Source organism: Paramormyrops kingsleyae, chromosome 8 (assembly GCF_048594095.1).
Source record: "Paramormyrops kingsleyae isolate MSU_618 chromosome 8, PKINGS_0.4, whole genome shotgun sequence".
Taxonomy (NCBI): Eukaryota; Metazoa; Chordata; class Actinopteri; order Osteoglossiformes; family Mormyridae; genus Paramormyrops; species Paramormyrops kingsleyae.
Genome location: NC_132804.1, coordinates 16,471,087 through 16,489,839, shown reverse-complemented (window position 1 = coordinate 16,489,839; position 18,753 = coordinate 16,471,087). Strand labels below are relative to the sequence as shown.

Sequence of the window (18,753 nt, the reverse complement as noted above, 5' to 3'; positions counted from 1 at the left end):
GTTGGGCTGAGCAGTTTACATCTGTGAGGGGAATGGGCGCCCCCTGGGTAAAGCAAAAGGGGAAAAAAAAAAAAAAAAAGCTTACAGCACCTGGTATTCCCAGGCGGTCTCCCATCCAAGTACTAACCAGGCCTGACCCTGCTTAGCTTCCGAGATCGGACGAGATCGGGCGTTTTCAGGGTGGTATGGCCGTAAGCGAATACAGCTCCTGAAATGAGCCCTTTTGTAGGTGACACATCTATATACCGCTTGCAGACGTCACACACCCTGCTCTCAATTGTTTTTAACCTGTCCGACTCTGCTGCCCCCCCCCGTCCAATTAGCACTCGCCCCTCCCATTCCTTCGCCAAACTCCTCAGTCGGCTGTCTCCATCGACTTCTCCGTTTTTACCAGGTCAGCTAGATTCCTTCGCTTTATTCCTTTTCGCTGTCCGACACATTAAATCGCCGCATGTGCCAGTGAGCAAACATTACTCTGCATGCCTCTATTAGGGACCCGACTTTATCAACACCGGCAACAGGCACAACTCATCCGCCCCTGAAAATTACCCACTTTACTCTCCTAGTAGCCGCTTGATCACGTGTCCACCACGCTCAAAACGCTGTGAGCTGCTTACAACAAATCCGTACTACAGCCAGATCAGTTTTAGAAATGCACACGTTCAAATACTTATGACTGTACACCCCCGACGGTTTCTTCGATCCGCTGATAGTTTTCCAGCCAATATCCATCTTTGTACTCCAGTGCCATACACATGAAATTGGGCTCAGGAAGTATAGGCTATCATTTACAATGGTTTTGAAAATGGAGTAGAAAGCGGTGGGCTTTGCACCAGTCATATAATTAATGAGCATAAGATGTGTGTAAAACTTGGTGATTTCTTATTAAGAATAATTTGTAATATGAAGGGTTGGGCTGAGCAGTTTACATCTGTGAGGGGAATGGGCGCCCCCTGGGTAAAGCAAAAGGGGAAAAAAAAAAAAAAAAGCTTACAGCACCTGGTATTCCCAGGCGGTCTCCCATCCAAGTACTAACCAGGCCTGACCCTGCTTAGCTTCCGAGATCGGACGAGATCGGGCGTTTTCAGGGTGGTATGGCCGTAAGCGAATACAGCTCCTGAAATGAGCCCTTTTGTAGGTGACACATCTATATACCGCTTGCAGACGTCACACACCCTGCTCTCAATTGTTTTTAACCTGTCCGACTCTGCTGCCCCCCCCCCCGTCCAATTAGCACTCGCCCCTCCCAATCCTTCGCCAAACTCCTCAGTCGGCTGTCTCCATCGACTTCTCCGTTTTTACCAGGTCAGCTAGATTCCTTCGCTTTATTCCTTTTCGCTGTCCGACAGATTAAATCGCCGCATGTGCCAGTGAGCAAACATTACTCTGCATGCCTCTATTAGGGACCCGACTTTATCAACACCGGCAACAGGCACAACTCATCCGCCCCTGAAAATTACCCACTTTACTCTCCTAGTAGCCGCTTGATCACGTGTCCACCACGCTCAAAACGCAGTGAGCTGCTTACAACAAATCCGTACTACAGCCGGATCACTTTTAGAAATGCACACGTTCAAATACTTATGACTGTACACCCCCGACGGTTTCTTCGATCCGCTGATAGTTTTCCAGCCAATATCCATCTTTGTACTCCAGTGCCATACACATGAAATTGGGCTCAGGAAGTATAGGCTATCATTTACAATGGTTTTGAAAATGGAGTAGAAAGCGGTGGGCTTTGCACCAGTCATATAATTAATGAGCATAAGATGTGTGTAAAACTTGGTGATTTCTTATTAAGAATAATTTGTAATATGAAGGGTTGGGCTGAGCAGTTTACATCTGTGAGGGGAATGGGCGCCCCCTGGATAAAGCAAAAGGGAAAAAAAAAAAAAAAAAGCTTACAGCACCTGGTATTCCCAGGCGGTCTCCCATCCAAGTACTAACCAGGCCTGACCCTGCTTAGCTTCCGAGATCGGACGAGATCGGGCGTTTTCAGGGTGGTATGGCCGTAAGCGAATACAGCTCCTGAAATGAGCCCTTTTGTAGGTGACACATCTATATACCGCTTGCAGACGTCACACACCCTGCTCTCAATTGTTTTTAACCTGTCCGACTCTGCTGCCCCCCCCGTCCAATTAGCACTGGCCCCTCCCAATCCTTCGCCAAACTCCTCAGTCGGCTGTCTCCATCGACTTCTCCGTTTTTACCAGGTCAGCTAGATTCCTTCGCTTTATTCCTTTTCGCTGTCCGACAGATTAAATCGCCGCATGTGCCAGTGAGCAAACATTACTCTGCATGCCTCTATTAGGGACCCGACTTTATCAACACCGGCAACAGGCACAACTCATCCGCCCCTGAAAATTACCCACTTTACTCTCCTAGTAGCCGCTTGATCACGTGTCCACCACGCTCAAAACGCAGTGAGCTGCTTACAACAAATCCGTACTACAGCCGGATCACTTTTAGAAATGCACACGTTCAAATACTTATGACTGTACACCCCCGACGGTTTCTTCGATCCGCTGATAGTTTTCCAGCCAATATCCATCTTTGTACTCCAGTGCCATACACATGAAATTGGGCTCAGGAAGTATAGGCTATCATTTACAATGGTTTTGAAAATGGAGTAGAAAGCGGTGGGCTTTGCACCAGTCATATAATTAATGAGCATAAGATGTGTGTAAAACTTGGTGATTTCTTATTAAGAATAATTTGTAATATGAAGGGTTGGGCTGAGCAGTTTACATTTGTGAGGGGAATGGGCGCCCCCTGCGTAAAGCAAAAGGGAAAAAAAAAAAAAAAAAGCTTACAGCACCTGGTATTCCCAGGCGGTCTCCCATCCAAGTACTAACCAGGCCTGACCCTGCTTAGCTTCCGAGATCGGACGAGATCGGGCGTTTTCAGGGTGGTATGGCCGTAAGCGAATACAGCTCCTGAAATGAGCCCTTTTGTAGGTGACACATCTATATACCGCTTGCAGACGTCACACACCCTGCTCTCAATTGTTTTTAACCTGTCCGACTCTGCTGCCCCCCCCCGTCCAATTAGCACTCGCCCCTCCCATTCCTTCGCCAAACTCCTCAGTCGGCTGTCTCCATCGACTTCTCCGTTTTTACCAGGTCAGCTAGATTCCTTCGCTTTATTCCTTTTCGCTGTCCGACACATTAAATCGCCGCATGTGCCAGTGAGCAAACATTACTCTGCATGCCTCTATTAGGGACCCGACTTTATCAACACCGGCAACAGGCACAACTCATCCGCCCCTGAAAATTACCCACTTTACTCTCCTAGTAGCCGCTTGATCACGTGTCCACCACGCTCAAAACGCTGTGAGCTGCTTACAACAAATCCGTACTACAGCCAGATCAGTTTTAGAAATGCACACGTTCAAATACTTATGACTGTACACCCCCGACGGTTTCTTCGATCCGCTGATAGTTTTCCAGCCAATATCCATCTTTGTACTCCAGTGCCATACACATGAAATTGGGCTCAGGAAGTATAGGCTATCATTTACAATGGTTTTGAAAATGGAGTAGAAAGCGGTGGGCTTTGCACCAGTCATATAATTAATGAGCATAAGATGTGTGTAAAACTTGGTGATTTCTTATTAAGAATAATTTGTAATATGAAGGGTTGGGCTGAGCAGTTTACATCTGTGAGGGGAATGGGCGCCCCCTGGGTAAAGCAAAAGGGGAAAAAAAAAAAAAAAAAGCTTACAGCACCTGGTATTCCCAGGCGGTCTCCCATCCAAGTACTAACCAGGCCTGACCCTGCTTAGCTTCCGAGATCGGACGAGATCGGGCGTTTTCAGGGTGGTATGGCCGTAAGCGAATACAGCTCCTGAAATGAGCCCTTTTGTAGGTGACACATCTATATACCGCTTGCAGACGTCACACACCCTGCTCTCAATTGTTTTTAACCTGTCCGACTCTGCTGCCCCCCCCCCCGTCCAATTAGCACTCGCCCCTCCCAATCCTTCGCCAAACTCCTCAGTCGGCTGTCTCCATCGACTTCTCCGTTTTTACCAGGTCAGCTAGATTCCTTCGCTTTATTCCTTTTCGCTGTCCGACAGATTAAATCGCCGCATGTGCCAGTGAGCAAACATTACTCTGCATGCCTCTATTAGGGACCCGACTTTATCAACACCGGCAACAGGCACAACTCATCCGCCCCTGAAAATTACCCACTTTACTCTCCTAGTAGCCGCTTGATCACGTGTCCACCACGCTCAAAACGCAGTGAGCTGCTTACAACAAATCCGTACTACAGCCGGATCACTTTTAGAAATGCACACGTTCAAATACTTATGACTGTACACCCCCGACGGTTTCTTCGATCCGCTGATAGTTTTCCAGCCAATATCCATCTTTGTACTCCAGTGCCATACACATGAAATTGGGCTCAGGAAGTATAGGCTATCATTTACAATGGTTTTGAAAATGGAGTAGAAAGCGGTGGGCTTTGCACCAGTCATATAATTAATGAGCATAAGATGTGTGTAAAACTTGGTGATTTCTTATTAAGAATAATTTGTAATATGAAGGGTTGGGCTGAGCAGTTTACATCTGTGAGGGGAATGGGCGCCCCCTGGATAAAGCAAAAGGGAAAAAAAAAAAAAAAAAGCTTACAGCACCTGGTATTCCCAGGCGGTCTCCCATCCAAGTACTAACCAGGCCTGACCCTGCTTAGCTTCCGAGATCGGACGAGATCGGGCGTTTTCAGGGTGGTATGGCCGTAAGCGAATACAGCTCCTGAAATGAGCCCTTTTGTAGGTGACACATCTATATACCGCTTGCAGACGTCACACACCCTGCTCTCAATTGTTTTTAACCTGTCCGACTCTGCTGCCCCCCCCCCCCGTCCAATTAGCACTCGCCCCTCCCAATCCTTCGCCAAACTCCTCAGTCGGCTGTCTCCATCGACTTCTCCGTTTTTACCAGGTCAGCTAGATTCCTTCGCTTTATTCCTTTTCGCTGTCCGACAGATTAAATCGCCGCATGTGCCAGTGAGCAAACATTACTCTGCATGCCTCTATTAGGGACCCGACTTTATCAACACCGGCAACAGGCACAACTCATCCGCCCCTGAAAATTACCCACTTTACTCTCCTAGTAGCCGCTTGATCACGTGTCCACCACGCTCAAAACGCTGTGAGCTGCTTACAACAAATCCGTACTACAGCCAGATCAGTTTTAGAAATGCACACGTTCAAATACTTATGACTGTACACCCCCGACGGTTTCTTCGATCCGCTGATAGTTTTCCAGCCAATATCCATCTTTGTACTCCAGTGCCATACACATGAAATTGGGCTCAGGAAGTATAGGCTATCATTTACAATGGTTTTGAAAATGGAGTAGAAAGCGGTGGGCTTTGCACCAGTCATATAATTAATGAGCATAAGATGTGTGTAAAACTTGGTGATTTCTTATTAAGAATAATTTGTAATATGAAGGGTTGGGCTGAGCAGTTTACATCTGTGAGGGGAATGGGCGCCCCCTGGGTAAAGCAAAAGGGAAAAAAAAAAAAAAAAAAGCTTACAGCACCTGGTATTCCCAGGCGGTCTCCCATCCAAGTACTAACCAGGCCTGACCCTGCTTAGCTTCCGAGATCGGACGAGATCGGGCGTTTTCAGGGTGTTATGGCCGTAAGCGAATACAGCTCCTGAAATGAGCCCTTTTGTAGGTGACACATCTATATACCGCTTGCAGACGTCACACACCCTGCTCTCAATTGTTTTTAACCTGTCCGACTCTGCTGCCCCCCCCCCGTCCAATTAGCACTCGCCCCTCCCATTCCTTCGCCAAACTCCTCAGTCGGCTGTCTCCATCGACTTCTCCGTTTTTACCAGGTCAGCTAGATTCCTTCGCTTTATTCCTTTTCGCTGTCCGACAGATTAAATCGCCGCATGTGCCAGTGAGCAAACATTACTCTGCATGCCTCTATTAGGGACCCGACTTTATCAACACCGGCAACAGGCACAACTCATCCGCCCCTGAAAATTACCCACTTTACTCTCCTAGTAGCCGCTTGATCACGTGTCCACCACGCTCAAAACGCAGTGAGCTGCTTACAACAAATCCGTACTACAGCCGGATCACTTTTAGAAATGCACACGTTCAAATACTTATGACTGTACACCCCCGACGGTTTCTTCGATCCGCTGATAGTTTTCCAGCCAATATCCATCTTTGTACTCCAGTGCCATACACATGAAATTGGGCTCAGGAAGTATAGGCTATCATTTACAATGGTTTTGAAAATGGAGTAGAAAGCGGTGGGCTTTGCACCAGTCATATAATTAATGAGCATAAGATGTGTGTAAAACTTGGTGATTTCTTATTAAGAATAATTTGTAATATGAAGGGTTGGGCTGAGCAGTTTACATCTGTGAGGGGAATGGGCGCCCCCTGGGTAAAGCAAAAGGGAAAAAAAAAAAAAAAAAGCTTACAGCACCTGGTATTCCCAGGCGGTCTCCCATCCAAGTACTAACCAGGCCTGACCCTGCTTAGCTTCCGAGATCGGACGAGATCGGGCGTTTTCAGGGTGGTATGGCCGTAAGCGAATACAGCTCCTGAAATGAGCCCTTTTGTAGGTGACACATCTATATACCGCTTGCAGACGTCACACACCCTGCTCTCAATTGTTTTTAACCTGTCCGACTCTGCTGCCCCCCCCCGTCCAATTAGCACTCGCCCCTCCCAATCCTTCGCCAAACTCCTCAGTCGGCTGTCTCCATCGACTTCTCCGTTTTTACCAGGTCAGCTAGATTCCTTCGCTTTATTCCTTTTCGCTGTCCGACAGATTAAATCGCCGCATGTGCCAGTGAGCAAACATTACTCTGCATGCCTCTATTAGGGACCCGACTTTATCAACACCGGCAACAGGCACAACTCATCCGCCCCTGAAAATTACCCACTTTACTCTCCTAGTAGCCGCTTGATCACGTGTCCACCACGCTCAAAACGCTGTGAGCTGCTTACAACAAATCCGTACTACAGCCAGATCAGTTTTAGAAATGCACACGTTCAAATACTTATGACTGTACACCCCCGACGGTTTCTTCGATCCGCTGATAGTTTTCCAGCCAATATCCATCTTTGTACTCCAGTGCCATACACATGAAATTGGGCTCAGGAAGTATAGGCTATCATTTACAATGGTTTTGAAAATGGAGTAGAAAGCGGTGGGCTTTGCACCAGTCATATAATTAATGAGCATAAGATGTGTGTAAAACTTGGTGATTTCTTATTAAGAATAATTTGTAATATGAAGGGTTGGGCTGAGCAGTTTACATTTGTGAGGGGAATGGGCGCCCCCTGGGTAAAGCAAAAGGGGAAAAAAAAAAAAAAAAAGCTTACAGCACCTGGTATTCCCAGGCGGTCTCCCATCCAAGTACTAACCAGGCCTGACCCTGCTTAGCTTCCGAGATCGGACGAGATCGGGCGTTTTTTTTTTTTTTTTTTTTCTATTGCCACTCAGAAGGACAGAGCTACACCTACGCCACCAGCAGGAGGCGGTACAGGGACGCAGGCCCACAGCCCAGGAACCTACTCACAGGGTGCAGCAGTCTTCATCATGCAGCGTGGCGTGACAGACATTTAATCAAAGGCACGCGTCAGCCCTGTACAATACACGACCATTAAAATCAGGGAGACGCAGGTAAAACCAAGCAAACAAAGCACACAACAGTACAGACAAGGACCGGGCCCACCCCAAAGCAACCCCAACACATGGACATCACAAAACCACACAAGCAGGAACAAGCACAACAGATACGCAACGCAACAGTCCACCCTCAAAAGACGTCCCACACAAGCCGCCCACCCTCATAGGAAATAAAAGGGACCCGGTCCACATACACGCTAAGAAACCGGGGCAGGTCACGGGGCCCGGCTGACATTAAAAACACCCTGCCTAAGACCAGGCGCAGCCGGTTTCGGCACAACGGGATGGGGTCCAACACCACACCCTCCATCCGGGCCGCGTTCCGCCGCAGCCACGCTGTGTACTTTGCCACGGATAAAAACAGGTTGACAAAGGTGCCGGCCGGGTGGCCGCGCTCAACTCCGAAGAGGAACGTCTGCTGCCACCCTGCCTCAGTAAAATCAGGCACGGGCCCCGCCGATCCTGTCCACTACCTCCACCGCCCACACATGAAACGCCACTAGCTGTGCACAGCCAAAGAACATGTGTGTCAGGCCCTCCTCCACTTCCCGGCACACTGGGCATAGCGGAGACGCTGCGAAGCCCAGTCTATGCAGCCTCCACATTGTCAGTAGGGCGTTATGCCGCTGTCTGTAGTCAAACTGTGCGAGGGCGGGATCCGCCGGGCAGACCAACACGTTCCCCCACAACAGGTCAGGCCCCAGGGCGGGGAAGCGGGCGCTCCAGAACACCTGCGCCACTGGGGAAACAAAAGCGCGCTGCCTGTAGAGGCGAGCGAAGTCACGGGTCACACAGGCTCCCAGGGGGACGAGGGACCCGGACAGCCACCTCACGTACACCGCAGGGAAACGTGGGGCCACGTCACGGGGGCCGCCGGCCCGCTCGATGTCACGGACCCAGTCGGCAGGGAGGGCTGCTCTGGCGGCCAAACACTGTCTGGTGACAGTGACCCTAGAGGCCCTCTCGTACACTTCCTCAACCTGGTCATAGATCGCCGCAGGAGGCAGGAAGCCAGGGCGCACCTCGTAGAAGAGATCGCGCACCTGACGGACTCCAGCCTCCCACCAGTGTCGGAACTCAAAGGGCCGCCCCTCAGAGAGGATGCGCGGGTTCAGCAGCAGCGGCTGCCGCAGCAGTAGCGGCCGCCCCTCAGGCACTACAACAGTGTGTTCCTGGAACTCACCCCACGCCAACAAGAGCTGCGCGTAACGAAAGGGGATGCCCCGCACCATGCCGGGCCGGAGGCGCATCCAGAGGACGTCCTCGGCCAGCTCCCTCCCGGCGCACTGTGTCAGCCTGTATGAGAGCACCTCCTTCCAGAGGGAGGGGCGCGTCTCGTCCAGAAAGGCCTGTACCATGCGCACACCAAGGGCCTTGGACTGGACCAGAGGGTCCAGGAGGCCCAGGCCACCCCTGGCAGGGGGGCCAATCAAGGTAGCATAGGCCACCATGACTCTACCACCCCCCCAAAGGAAGCGCAGCACAGCCTTCCGCAGCCGGGCATAATGTGCGTGAGGCAGGTGAGTCACGCTGAGTGCATACCACAGGACAGATAAGACCACAGCGTTCAGCAGGAACACCTTCTGCTGCAGCGAGAGGTGGCGGCCCGACCACCGGGCCAACCGCCTCTCCACACCACCCGTCAGGTCTTCCCACATCCTATTCTCCGCTACCGCGGTGCTCCTCCCGAGCAGGACGCCCAGGAGACGCACCTCCCCCTCAGCCTCGCTCAGGCCCAGCTCGACGGGCAGGGGCCCGGCCGAGCCGAGACGCAGGTAAACCGACTTTTGCAGGTTGACCCTGGCCCCTGTCCTGTCACAGTACAGCTGCACACTGCTGAGTGCAGCCGCCACACTGGCTGCGTCGGGCACTAGCAGCGTGGTGTCGTCAGCGTACTGGAAAACGGGTGGTGCGAAACATGTCGGACCCATGGGCACCCTAGCAATGTCACTGGCGTTGGCCACCAGGAGGCCGAGGGGCTCGACTGCCAAGGTGTACAAGACAGCCGACAGGGGGCAGCCCTGCCGCACTGACCGCGTCATGCGGAAGGGGGCGGTGACGAAGCCATTGCAGGCGACGGCGGTCATGGCGGAGGCGCACAAGATGCGCATCCAGGCCAGGAAGCCCGGGCCGAAGCCGAAGACCTCCAGCACACGCAGGAGGTATGCGTGTTCGACCCTGTCAAAAGCCTTGGCGAAGTCTAACTTCACCAAGTAACCGGGCGTTCCAGCTGTTTCCATGAGCCCCACTGCCGCCTGCACATCCCGGACGGTGTCCAGGATGGTGCGACCCATCACCCCGTACGTCTGAGTGGTACGAACGAGCGACGGCACCACCCGACTGAGCCGGGAGGCCAAGACCGACGCCAACACCTTGTAATCGGTGTTGAGCATGGTAAGGGGCCTGTAATTAGTCAGGTCCCCTCTGTCTCCCGTGTGCTTAAAGAGCTGTTTGATCAGACCCAGCCACATGGTGCCGTGCATCTCGCCGCGGACGAGGACATCACTATAAACAGCCTGCAAGACGGGCACTAGATCTCCCTTAAAGGCCCTGTAAAAGTCTGCGGTGAGGCCATCTGAGCCTGGACACCTGCGCAGCCGAAGCCGGTCCACCGCCACCCCAATCTCGTCATCGGTAAGAGGGGCATCGCAGAGGGCGACGTCCTCAGGAGAGAGGCGCGCCTCAATCAGCCCCAGGAGGGGGGAGAGGGCATCCAGGTCGATGCGCTCGCTGGTAAACATGGCAGCCCAGTAGTCGTGCACCGAGCGCAACAGACCGGGCGTGTCAGTCACCAGCTGGCCACTGGGGCAGCGCACCGACCGGAGCAGCCTCGCAGCCCCCCTACACTGCTCCACCGCCTGGAAGTAGCGAGGGGAGAGCTCGCCAGGAGCGACGAAGCGCACCCCACTCCGCAAGACCGCCCCGGCGTGCCTCTTCTCAGAGAGGAGAGCTAGCTCGTCCTGCAGAGCCGAGACCCGTACCGGGTCCCCTGCGTCCTGCTCGAGTGCCAGCAGCTCCGTCTGGAGCTCACGCAAGACTGCGTGTCCCTGCTGGCGCAGGCGTCCAGCTGCAGCGCGCCCGGCAGCCTGAAAAATGGTCGCCACCTCCCGCTTAATGAGCTCCCACCCAGCCTGAATGTCAAGAAGGAAGAGGGGCGACCGAACCCCCCTCCACAGTGCGAATCTAACTGTATCACTAACACTAGCGTCGCTTAACAGGGAGGGATTGAGAATCCAGGTCCCCGGCCCACGCTGCACCTCCCCAGAATCGAGAGTGCACTCGAAATAGTCATGATCGCTCAGCCGGCACTCCCGATAAGACATCGCACGGACACAGGCGGCGACAGCAGGGGACACTAAAGCGTAGTCCAGCCTGCTTCCCCGCACCACCCCCCCGACGCGCTGCGTCCTGGAAAAGAGGCGCACGCCAGGGTTGCGATCCCTCCACTGATCTGTGAGGTGACAAGATCGCATCATACGGAGGAGCGCGGCTCTCCCCATATTAGGCTTCAACACTACCCCCTCCCGCACGTCCAGGTGAGTCAGGGTGATGTTAAAATCCCCGACGACGAAAGGACAGGGCCACTGTGCTACACGCACTGCCAGAGAGTCGAAGAACTGGGCACAAAGGACCTCATCGTTCGGTGCGTGCACGACTATGATGGTGACGGTGAAAACACCCCCTAAGAGCACTTTGACCGCCAGACACTTCCCATCCCCACTAGAGTACAGCTGTGTGGCCGACTCAACGCGGGGTCCGTGACAGAGCAGCGCGACACCCCTACCGAGGGTCCTCTCCCCATCAGAGGTAGTGGAGTGGAAGACATCGCCCGACCATACATCTCGCACCCGTTCAATAAAAGCCCCATCCCACCCAGTTTCCTGTAAACACACCACAGCCGACGAAGCACACTGGGTCAGGACCGCCTGCAACTTAGGCCAGGAGCGCAGGCCCCTGGCGTTGAGGGAGGTGATGGTCACTGCCATGACACCAGCATGCAGTCGGCCAACACACAGTCCCGGGGCACACAGATAAAAGTACTGATGACTAAAAGCGAGACAACCCCATACACAATCCCAGCCCTCCCACGCAATGACCGGGCGATGTCTGGGTAAAAGCACAAGACAATGAAAGTCAAAAAATGTACCCAGGTCATGGGTACAACCAAACCAAAAAACGGACACAAGACGACACATGCAGGCAAGGCAGTTGAACAGGGCGACAGTGACGACACAAGGACCTGCACAGAAAACAAAAGAAACAAAAGGGAAAGAAAACTATGCATGGGGTCTGCATAGAACTGAGGCGCTACACGAAACCAAAGAGACAGTCAGAACATTCATGTTACAAAGTCGTCACTGTCGTCAGAGCCCGGGCTCGCAGCACGCAGTGCGTGGAGGGCAGCTGCCGCCGACTGCCGCCGGTCATCGAGTCTCCGGTAGGGCCCATCCGCAGACGGAGCCCGGAGAGTCCCGGACCGGGGCGTGGCGCGGGCCTTGGTCTTCATCCGGCTCCTGCTGAGCCGACCGGCAGTAGGGGGAACGACGTCCAGCGAAGACGGCGTGCTGGAGGAGCCCCGGTCCAGGGCGTCAAGGCGGAACAGTGTCTCACTGTCCAGGGGGAGCTGCGACCAAAGAGAGGCGAGCGGCACAGACACACGGGGGGAAGGGGAGGGAGGTGGTGGGGGGGCAGCATCAGTCTTACCCCCGGCCCCAGGGGGTGCCGGGCACTCCGCTCCCGCGGCCGGAGCTGCGGGTCTGGAGTCCTTAGCTGGCACCTGCAGGTCAGGCGCTCCCCGGGAGACAGACGCAGCGCTGTCTGGCAGCTCCCGGGGCTCCGCAGCTCCGGAGGGTTGTCCAACGGGTCCGGCAACAAGTCCTGGTCGATCCGGCCGGGCCGGGGGCGCTCCGGCCCCCCCACAATGTCCAGCGTCCACCCCTGCGGGCGCCTCCCCACTCACCTCCTGTCGCGGTCCAGTGTCCTCCCCGTGCTCGCCGCCCGCCTCCTCCATGCTGGCCCCGGCGTTGTGCTGGTCCAGGCAGTCGGCGGCATTCCGGTCCTGCTGGTGACACTGCTCTGCCCCACTCACAACGTGAGAGCCCGGGCCCGCCTTACCTGCATCCCCCATCTGACCAGGTACAGCAGGACAGGTGCAGAGGGCGACTGCCTTCCTGCAGTCGGCGCAGCTGGCTGCGGTGCAGTCTCTGGCGTAATGCCCCTGCACCCCACAGACGCGACAGGTGTACTTCGGGCACTGAGCCAGGACATGGCCCGGCTGCCCGCACATGCGGCAGAGTTTGACTTGATTGTCATGCACTACACGGATGTGCCTCTGGCCCTCAGCCGTGTCAAATCTCGCGCTGTAGGGGAGGGACACGACGCCCTCCGGGAACCTCACCCGGACGCTACGCGTGCCGTCGGTGATGGCCGTGCCGGGCAGGAGCCGGCGGCGGACCGGGAGGATGGGCTCGACGCCCCACGCCGTGAGCCGCTCCACCACCGCACGATCAGGCACATAGAGCGGCAGGTGCAAGAAGGACACCAGGCGCTCGGCCTGGCAAAGGCGACGCACGGGGCACTTCTTTCCCTGCACCACGAGCCCTCCCTCGAGGAGCTCGACGTACTCGGGCTTGGAGAACGTCAGTTCCACACACGCTCCCGGGACCGGACACCTATAGCGGCCCCCTTCGGCACAAGCAGCTGCACCGCCTTAGCCACTTCAAGGAGGGGCACGGTGTCGAAGGCGGACAGATCCACCGCCACAGTGGCCGCCCGAGTGGACGAGCTGTCGGCCGCTCGCCCGACCTCCCAGTGCCCGCGTGCGCCGCCCTGCTCGATGACACCGGCACGAACGCCGGTGCCCACTCTCACACCCGCCGCCTGCGGCCGACCGGGGCGCGCCACCCGCCCAGCGTAGCTGTCGGGAGGCGAGATGCCGCCGCCAGCCCCCGCCGCGGCGCCGGCTCCCGGCTGCGGTGTTGCCGCAGCAGCCGTACCTGCAGCCGCCCTCTTGCTCTTCACCGTCACCCACTCCGCCTGCACCTGGCCAGCCCCACCGGCCGGCTCCAGGCTCGGACCCACGTCCATATCGGCGTGGTCTAGGTCAGTGTCTTCTACCAAGTCCAAGGACGCCCGTGCAGCCTCGGCTGCACGCGACGCGCTGGGCTGACAAACAGCCATCAGGGAAATATCGGGGGAAAAGGAAAAGAAAGGAAAAAAAAACAGGTGCACTAAACGAAAGATAGGTAAGGGGGGGGGGAGCCCTGGACCAGGACCCCGGAGCGAGCCGGAGCCGGCCGGCAAAACAAAAAAAAAACCCAAACTAAAACGGGGGGGAACTGAAAGAACTGAAGAAGAGGTGGTCAGTCTCCCCCTCCCCGGCGCAGACGCGCCACTAGGGCGAGGGAAAACGGACAAAAGAAAAGACCGAGAACACTCTAACACAACTCTAAAGAAACTAATCAGGAAAAGAAACCAAACCGTCAGAGCCGAGAGAAAAAAAGGAAACGACCGCACACCTCAATCTCACAGCTAGCAATGCTGTCAGCCACGCCCCCGGAAACGCACAAGCGTTTTCAGGGTGGTATGGCCGTAAGCGAATACACTTTCTGAAAGGAGCCCTTTTGTAGGTGACACATCTATATACCGCTTGCAGACGTCACACACCCTGCTCTCAATTGTTTTTAACCTGTCCGACTCTGCTGCCCCCCCCGTCCAATTAGCACTGGCCCCTCCCAATCCTTCGCCAAACTCCTCAGTCGGCTGTCTCCATCGACTTCTCCGTTTTTACCAGGTCAGCTAGATTCCTTCGCTTTATTCCTTTTCGCTGTCCGACAGATTAAATCGCCGCATGTGCCAGTGAGCAAACATTACTCTGCATGCCTCTATTAGGGACCCGACTTTATCAAAACCGGCAACAGGCACAACTCATCCGCCCCTCAAAAGTACCCACTTTACTCTCCTAGTAGCCGCTTGATCACGTGTCCACCGCGCTCAAAACGCTGTGAGCTGCTTACAACAAATCCGTACTACAGCCAGATCAGTTTTAGAAATGCACACGTTCATATACTTATGACTGTACACCCCCGACGGTTTCTTCGATCCGCTGATAGGTTTCCAGCCAATATCCATCTTTGTACTCCAGTGCCATACACATGAAATTGGGCTCAGGAAGTATAGGCTATCATTTACAATGGTTTTGAAAATGGAGTAGAAAGCGGTGGGCTTTGCACCAGTCATATAATTAATGAGCATAAGATGTGTGTAAAACTTGGTGATTTCTTATTAAGAATAATTTGTAATATGAAGGGTTGGGCTGAGCAGTTTACATTTGTGAAGGGAATGGGCGCCCCCTGGGTAAAGCAAAAGGGAAAAAACAAACTCAACTCCAAGTTGAGTAGCAGCATGCCCTACCATAGAGATGCAAATGCACCGTTCTCCAAACTTTCAAAACCGAAATGGCCGCAGCGCAAATTCCAAACTCACAGCTCTTACTCTGAACTTCTCAGTGCTGCACTGACTCTGCTCCCTCTGTGCACATGCAAGTTAGTAGGTCGGTGCATGTACATGCCCGAAGGTGCCTAGCTTCTGTGGGTGGCCATGCCACACTATCTTCTGTGGGTCTAGTTAAAAATATATAATAATGTATTCTTTGGTTTTATTATTATGTGAAGTGGCTACAGTGATTTCAAGTGGGGAAGGAGTTTTTACTGCTGCTGCCTACTCTAAGGGCAGTCAAGCCCAACATGGCGTCTGCTATTCAGGCTCCAGCTAGTTGTGCATGATCCTGACCCTGATTTTTCAGCCTTCGGTGTCATAGGGACTGCAGAGTGACAGAAGGAGTGACATCAAGGCTAATAATACCTGTTCATTCGAACATGGCAGCCTGGACAAGGAGACAATGTGGGAGCCATTTGTCCCATTAAGCACCCTGCTGGTCTCCACTGGACTGGTGGTGGCCGTGGTGGTTCTGCTTTCCAGGAGGACAGTTGAATCCCCAGGCTCTGTGACAGGTCTGTGTTTTAATGGACACAGTGTATATTTGGGTGTATCTGTGCTTCTACTATGATGACTTAGCACTTTGATGTGTGGCAGGGTGTTGAGGCAGGTCATCTGTGCTGATCAATACTTATCATCGTACTTTATATAAAATATAAAATTACAGAAGGATATGAACATTGTGATTTTATGTGTAAATGGTTTTAAAATACAGGGGCTTGCAAAAGTATTCAGCCCTTTTGAAAGTCATAGTAATTTTCTGCATGTCAAAATATTTGTACACACATTTGTGCATTTTGTATTTTTGTTGTGAACTCATATACTGTAACAGTACATTTCCAGAGTAAAAATGAACCTTTTTCTGTAGATATTTAACTGAAGGAAAAACTCAGAATTTAGTGCGTGTATAAGTATTCAACCCCTACACATTAATTTTTTGTTGAGAACTCTTTTTACTGCAATAGCAGCCTTAATTCTTTTGGGGTAAGTATGTAACAGTTTTACACATTGTTCAGGAGTGATTCTTCCCCATTCTATTCCCCACAGTTATCAAATAGTGCCACAGTGTTACGGTGGGGCTTGGTGCAAGTGGGGAAAGTATAACAATCCATGGAATGGACAAAAGGTTTCACTAAAGAAAGACAGGATCCAAAGGGCCAAACCACAAAATAAAGAGATCATGAGGGGTCAAACACAACACTGATAAAACTGAACGCGAGGCGGAGAACCAATACATTGCAACACTGGGAAACAGCCACAGAGCACATCTAATGCACACTTCACGTCATTTGCGATTAGTCATTTGTATAAACCTGGAGCTTCCAAAGCACGGGGGTTGAAAACCTATGCAAACAGCACATATCATATTTTTATTTTTATTTTTTTAATGTTAGTAGTTTTCAACATAAATGTTGTTTGAGAAAATTGAGTATATGTTGTAGTGCCGGCGGGATTTGCATATCTCGGCATTCCTCGTGGACCATTGTAAATAACCCCTTGTATGCATGTCTTATTGTAAACGTTCATGTTGTATTTCCCTGTTGTCGTGCATGTGTTTGCCTGTGTGAACCCTGTCCCACCCTCACATGTCTTTAGTGTTGCATAAATTACCCACCATGTGTGAGCTTCACCGTTCAGCATCGGACCTCCCTGTGTTTCCCTAGCATGTTTGGTTCCAGTGCTTTTGCAGTTCATATGTTAGTCCTGTTCAGAACTGTAATAAAAGAGTCTCTTCCTCCTCTGCTATCAAGCCTCCTCGTCATTTGCCACTGCCGCGATGCCTTGATCTGTCAGTTATTACAATATATTTTATACTCTAGAGCAGGGGTCTCCAACTCTGGTCCTGGTGAGCTACTAAGCAGTAGGTTTTCTATCATACCCGGCTTCTAATGAGCCACACCTGCTCTCAGGTAAATACCAGGAGCAGGTGTGGCTCATCAGAAGCCAGGTAGGATAGAAAACTTACTGGATAGTAGCTCTCCAGGACCGGAGTTGGAGACACCTGCTCTACAGAGTCTAGACCAGGGGTCGGCAACCTTTTTAAAGCAAAGAGCCATTTTTTCCTAAATATCTGAACCAAGATTTACAATGAGCCGCAATGGTTAGAGAAGGGGATTTGAGATACGATTTTTTAATGTGATAGGGGCACATATGCATTTAACACAAAAACAAAAGTTCAAATTCAAGTACTTCAAATTCAAATAAAGAAAACCAGTTTCAGGGGGCAACTCAGTTTTAAATCACTCAGACGTGTAACAGCGCAAAGGTTACTAATATTACAACATTGTTCAGTTCTGTAGAGATAGTCTTCACTCTCATCCCTTCTTTCGTTCGGCTCTGCAGTAGTCTGCCCTTCACTCGCCTTCACTACTGCTGTGTTGACGAACAGTGCAAATGTAGTCACAACTCAGCTGGCTATTATATGTAAATCGGAGAAAATATAATAATTTTTACGAGAGTCTGGGAAGGCGTGGTGACGATTTACTACAAAAAGTATATGAAAGAATTAGGAATCCCAATAAATGTTGAAGCGTACATCCAATCTCAGGTGCTTTAGAAAACTCCAGAAAGCATACCATTTAATCAGAGAAGTAATCTCGTTTTTGTGAATGATTTTGAGGAAGATGTAAATTATGCAGTTAAGAAGCGGACTGCCTCATTCATATATAGCTAAAGAAATATCTAAATGGAAAAATAATATTAACCCATATATAATACTTTCGTAAAGATAAATTATTTATCATAATTATGTTGACATAAAAATGTGAATGCGGCTATCATTCTGAGAAGAGCCACAGGTTGTGACTCCTGGTCTAGACAATCATCATGACTTTCAAGGGGGTTGAATATTTGAAGCCACTGTATATGCGCATGAACTATTTGTATTCAACAGGTTCTCAAAGAATTATAAAGCTTAGCCACAGCTCTGAAAGAACTGCTAAGTTAGAATGAAATGTGCATGTTGTGTCTCCTTGTTGTGGCTGATGGTTTTGGGGAGTTTGGAAATGTAGTAATTATGATGGATGACACCTGACGGCCCCCCGCACCCAATCTGGCCATCAGTTACGCGACTGTTATGTCACATGGTTTGAAATGTGCATTGAAATGTCCGGAAGCTGTGTTCTGATACACAGATCCCAGGGTTTCCTTGCATAGTTTAGCCAAACGCCAAAAGTGGAAGGTGGCTGGTTTTACAGGGTTGTCCCCAAAAATGGGTGAGAAGAGGCAAGTCTTACGGACAGCCTGTCCCAGCCTCAGCAGCCAGCCTTCGTTATTGTGATGCCATCATTCACTAGCCATTGATGTCAGCTCCATATCTGAAATCCTCCCCAGTGGAGAATCCAGTGAATCTGACTGTGAGCAAAATCAACGGCAAGCCCACCCATTTCATCCACTACAGACTAAAATACACTGTTCAATGGTCTTTATGCTAATGGACTTATACTAGTCACTGAAACTATGAATGTGGATGATGAACAAGTTAACAATCCATCTAACATTTTCTGATCTAATGAATGACATACATCTGCTTTTACTGGTCAGGGTTCCAGGGGCTGGGACTGGTGGCCTGGAGTTTTTAAT

The 18,753-nt window shown here is 51.8% G+C and overlaps 1 long non-coding RNA gene and 8 other non-coding genes across 10 annotated transcripts; 1 reads left to right on the top strand and 8 right to left on the bottom strand.

Moving 5' to 3' along the window:
* Positions 1-78: 78 nt before the first annotated feature.
* Positions 79-197, bottom strand: LOC140592377 (5S ribosomal RNA). Its single transcript, XR_011992775.1, has one exon. It is a non-coding gene; the product is annotated as a 5S ribosomal RNA (ribosomal RNA).
* A 790-nt stretch (positions 198-987) lies between these two features.
* On the bottom strand, positions 988-1,106 carry LOC140592376 (5S ribosomal RNA). The gene has a single exon (XR_011992774.1). It is a non-coding gene; the product is annotated as a 5S ribosomal RNA (ribosomal RNA).
* Positions 1,107-1,898: 792 nt separating this feature from the next.
* On the bottom strand, positions 1,899-2,017 carry LOC140592375 (5S ribosomal RNA). Its single transcript, XR_011992773.1, has one exon. It is a non-coding gene; the product is annotated as a 5S ribosomal RNA (ribosomal RNA).
* Positions 2,018-2,806: 789 nt separating this feature from the next.
* On the bottom strand, positions 2,807-2,925 carry LOC140592374 (5S ribosomal RNA). Its single transcript, XR_011992772.1, has one exon. It is a non-coding gene; the product is annotated as a 5S ribosomal RNA (ribosomal RNA).
* A 791-nt stretch (positions 2,926-3,716) lies between these two features.
* Positions 3,717-3,835, bottom strand: LOC140592373 (5S ribosomal RNA). Its single transcript, XR_011992771.1, has one exon. It is a non-coding gene; the product is annotated as a 5S ribosomal RNA (ribosomal RNA).
* Positions 3,836-4,627: 792 nt separating this feature from the next.
* Positions 4,628-4,746, bottom strand: LOC140592372 (5S ribosomal RNA). The gene has a single exon (XR_011992770.1). It is a non-coding gene; the product is annotated as a 5S ribosomal RNA (ribosomal RNA).
* A 794-nt stretch (positions 4,747-5,540) lies between these two features.
* Positions 5,541-5,659, bottom strand: LOC140592385 (5S ribosomal RNA). Its single transcript, XR_011992783.1, has one exon. It is a non-coding gene; the product is annotated as a 5S ribosomal RNA (ribosomal RNA).
* A 791-nt stretch (positions 5,660-6,450) lies between these two features.
* On the bottom strand, positions 6,451-6,569 carry LOC140592371 (5S ribosomal RNA). The gene has a single exon (XR_011992769.1). It is a non-coding gene; the product is annotated as a 5S ribosomal RNA (ribosomal RNA).
* A 7,152-nt stretch (positions 6,570-13,721) lies between these two features.
* LOC111858757 (uncharacterized) lies at positions 13,722-16,917 on the top strand. 2 transcript variants are annotated; one of them, XR_002841671.2, is made up of 2 exons: positions 13,722-14,467; positions 15,494-16,917. It is a non-coding gene; the product is annotated as an uncharacterized lncRNA (long non-coding RNA). The 2 variants fall into 2 exon arrangements; XR_002841672.2 differs by having other exon boundaries at positions 15,479-16,917.
* The last annotated feature ends 1,836 nt before the right edge of the window (positions 16,918-18,753 follow it).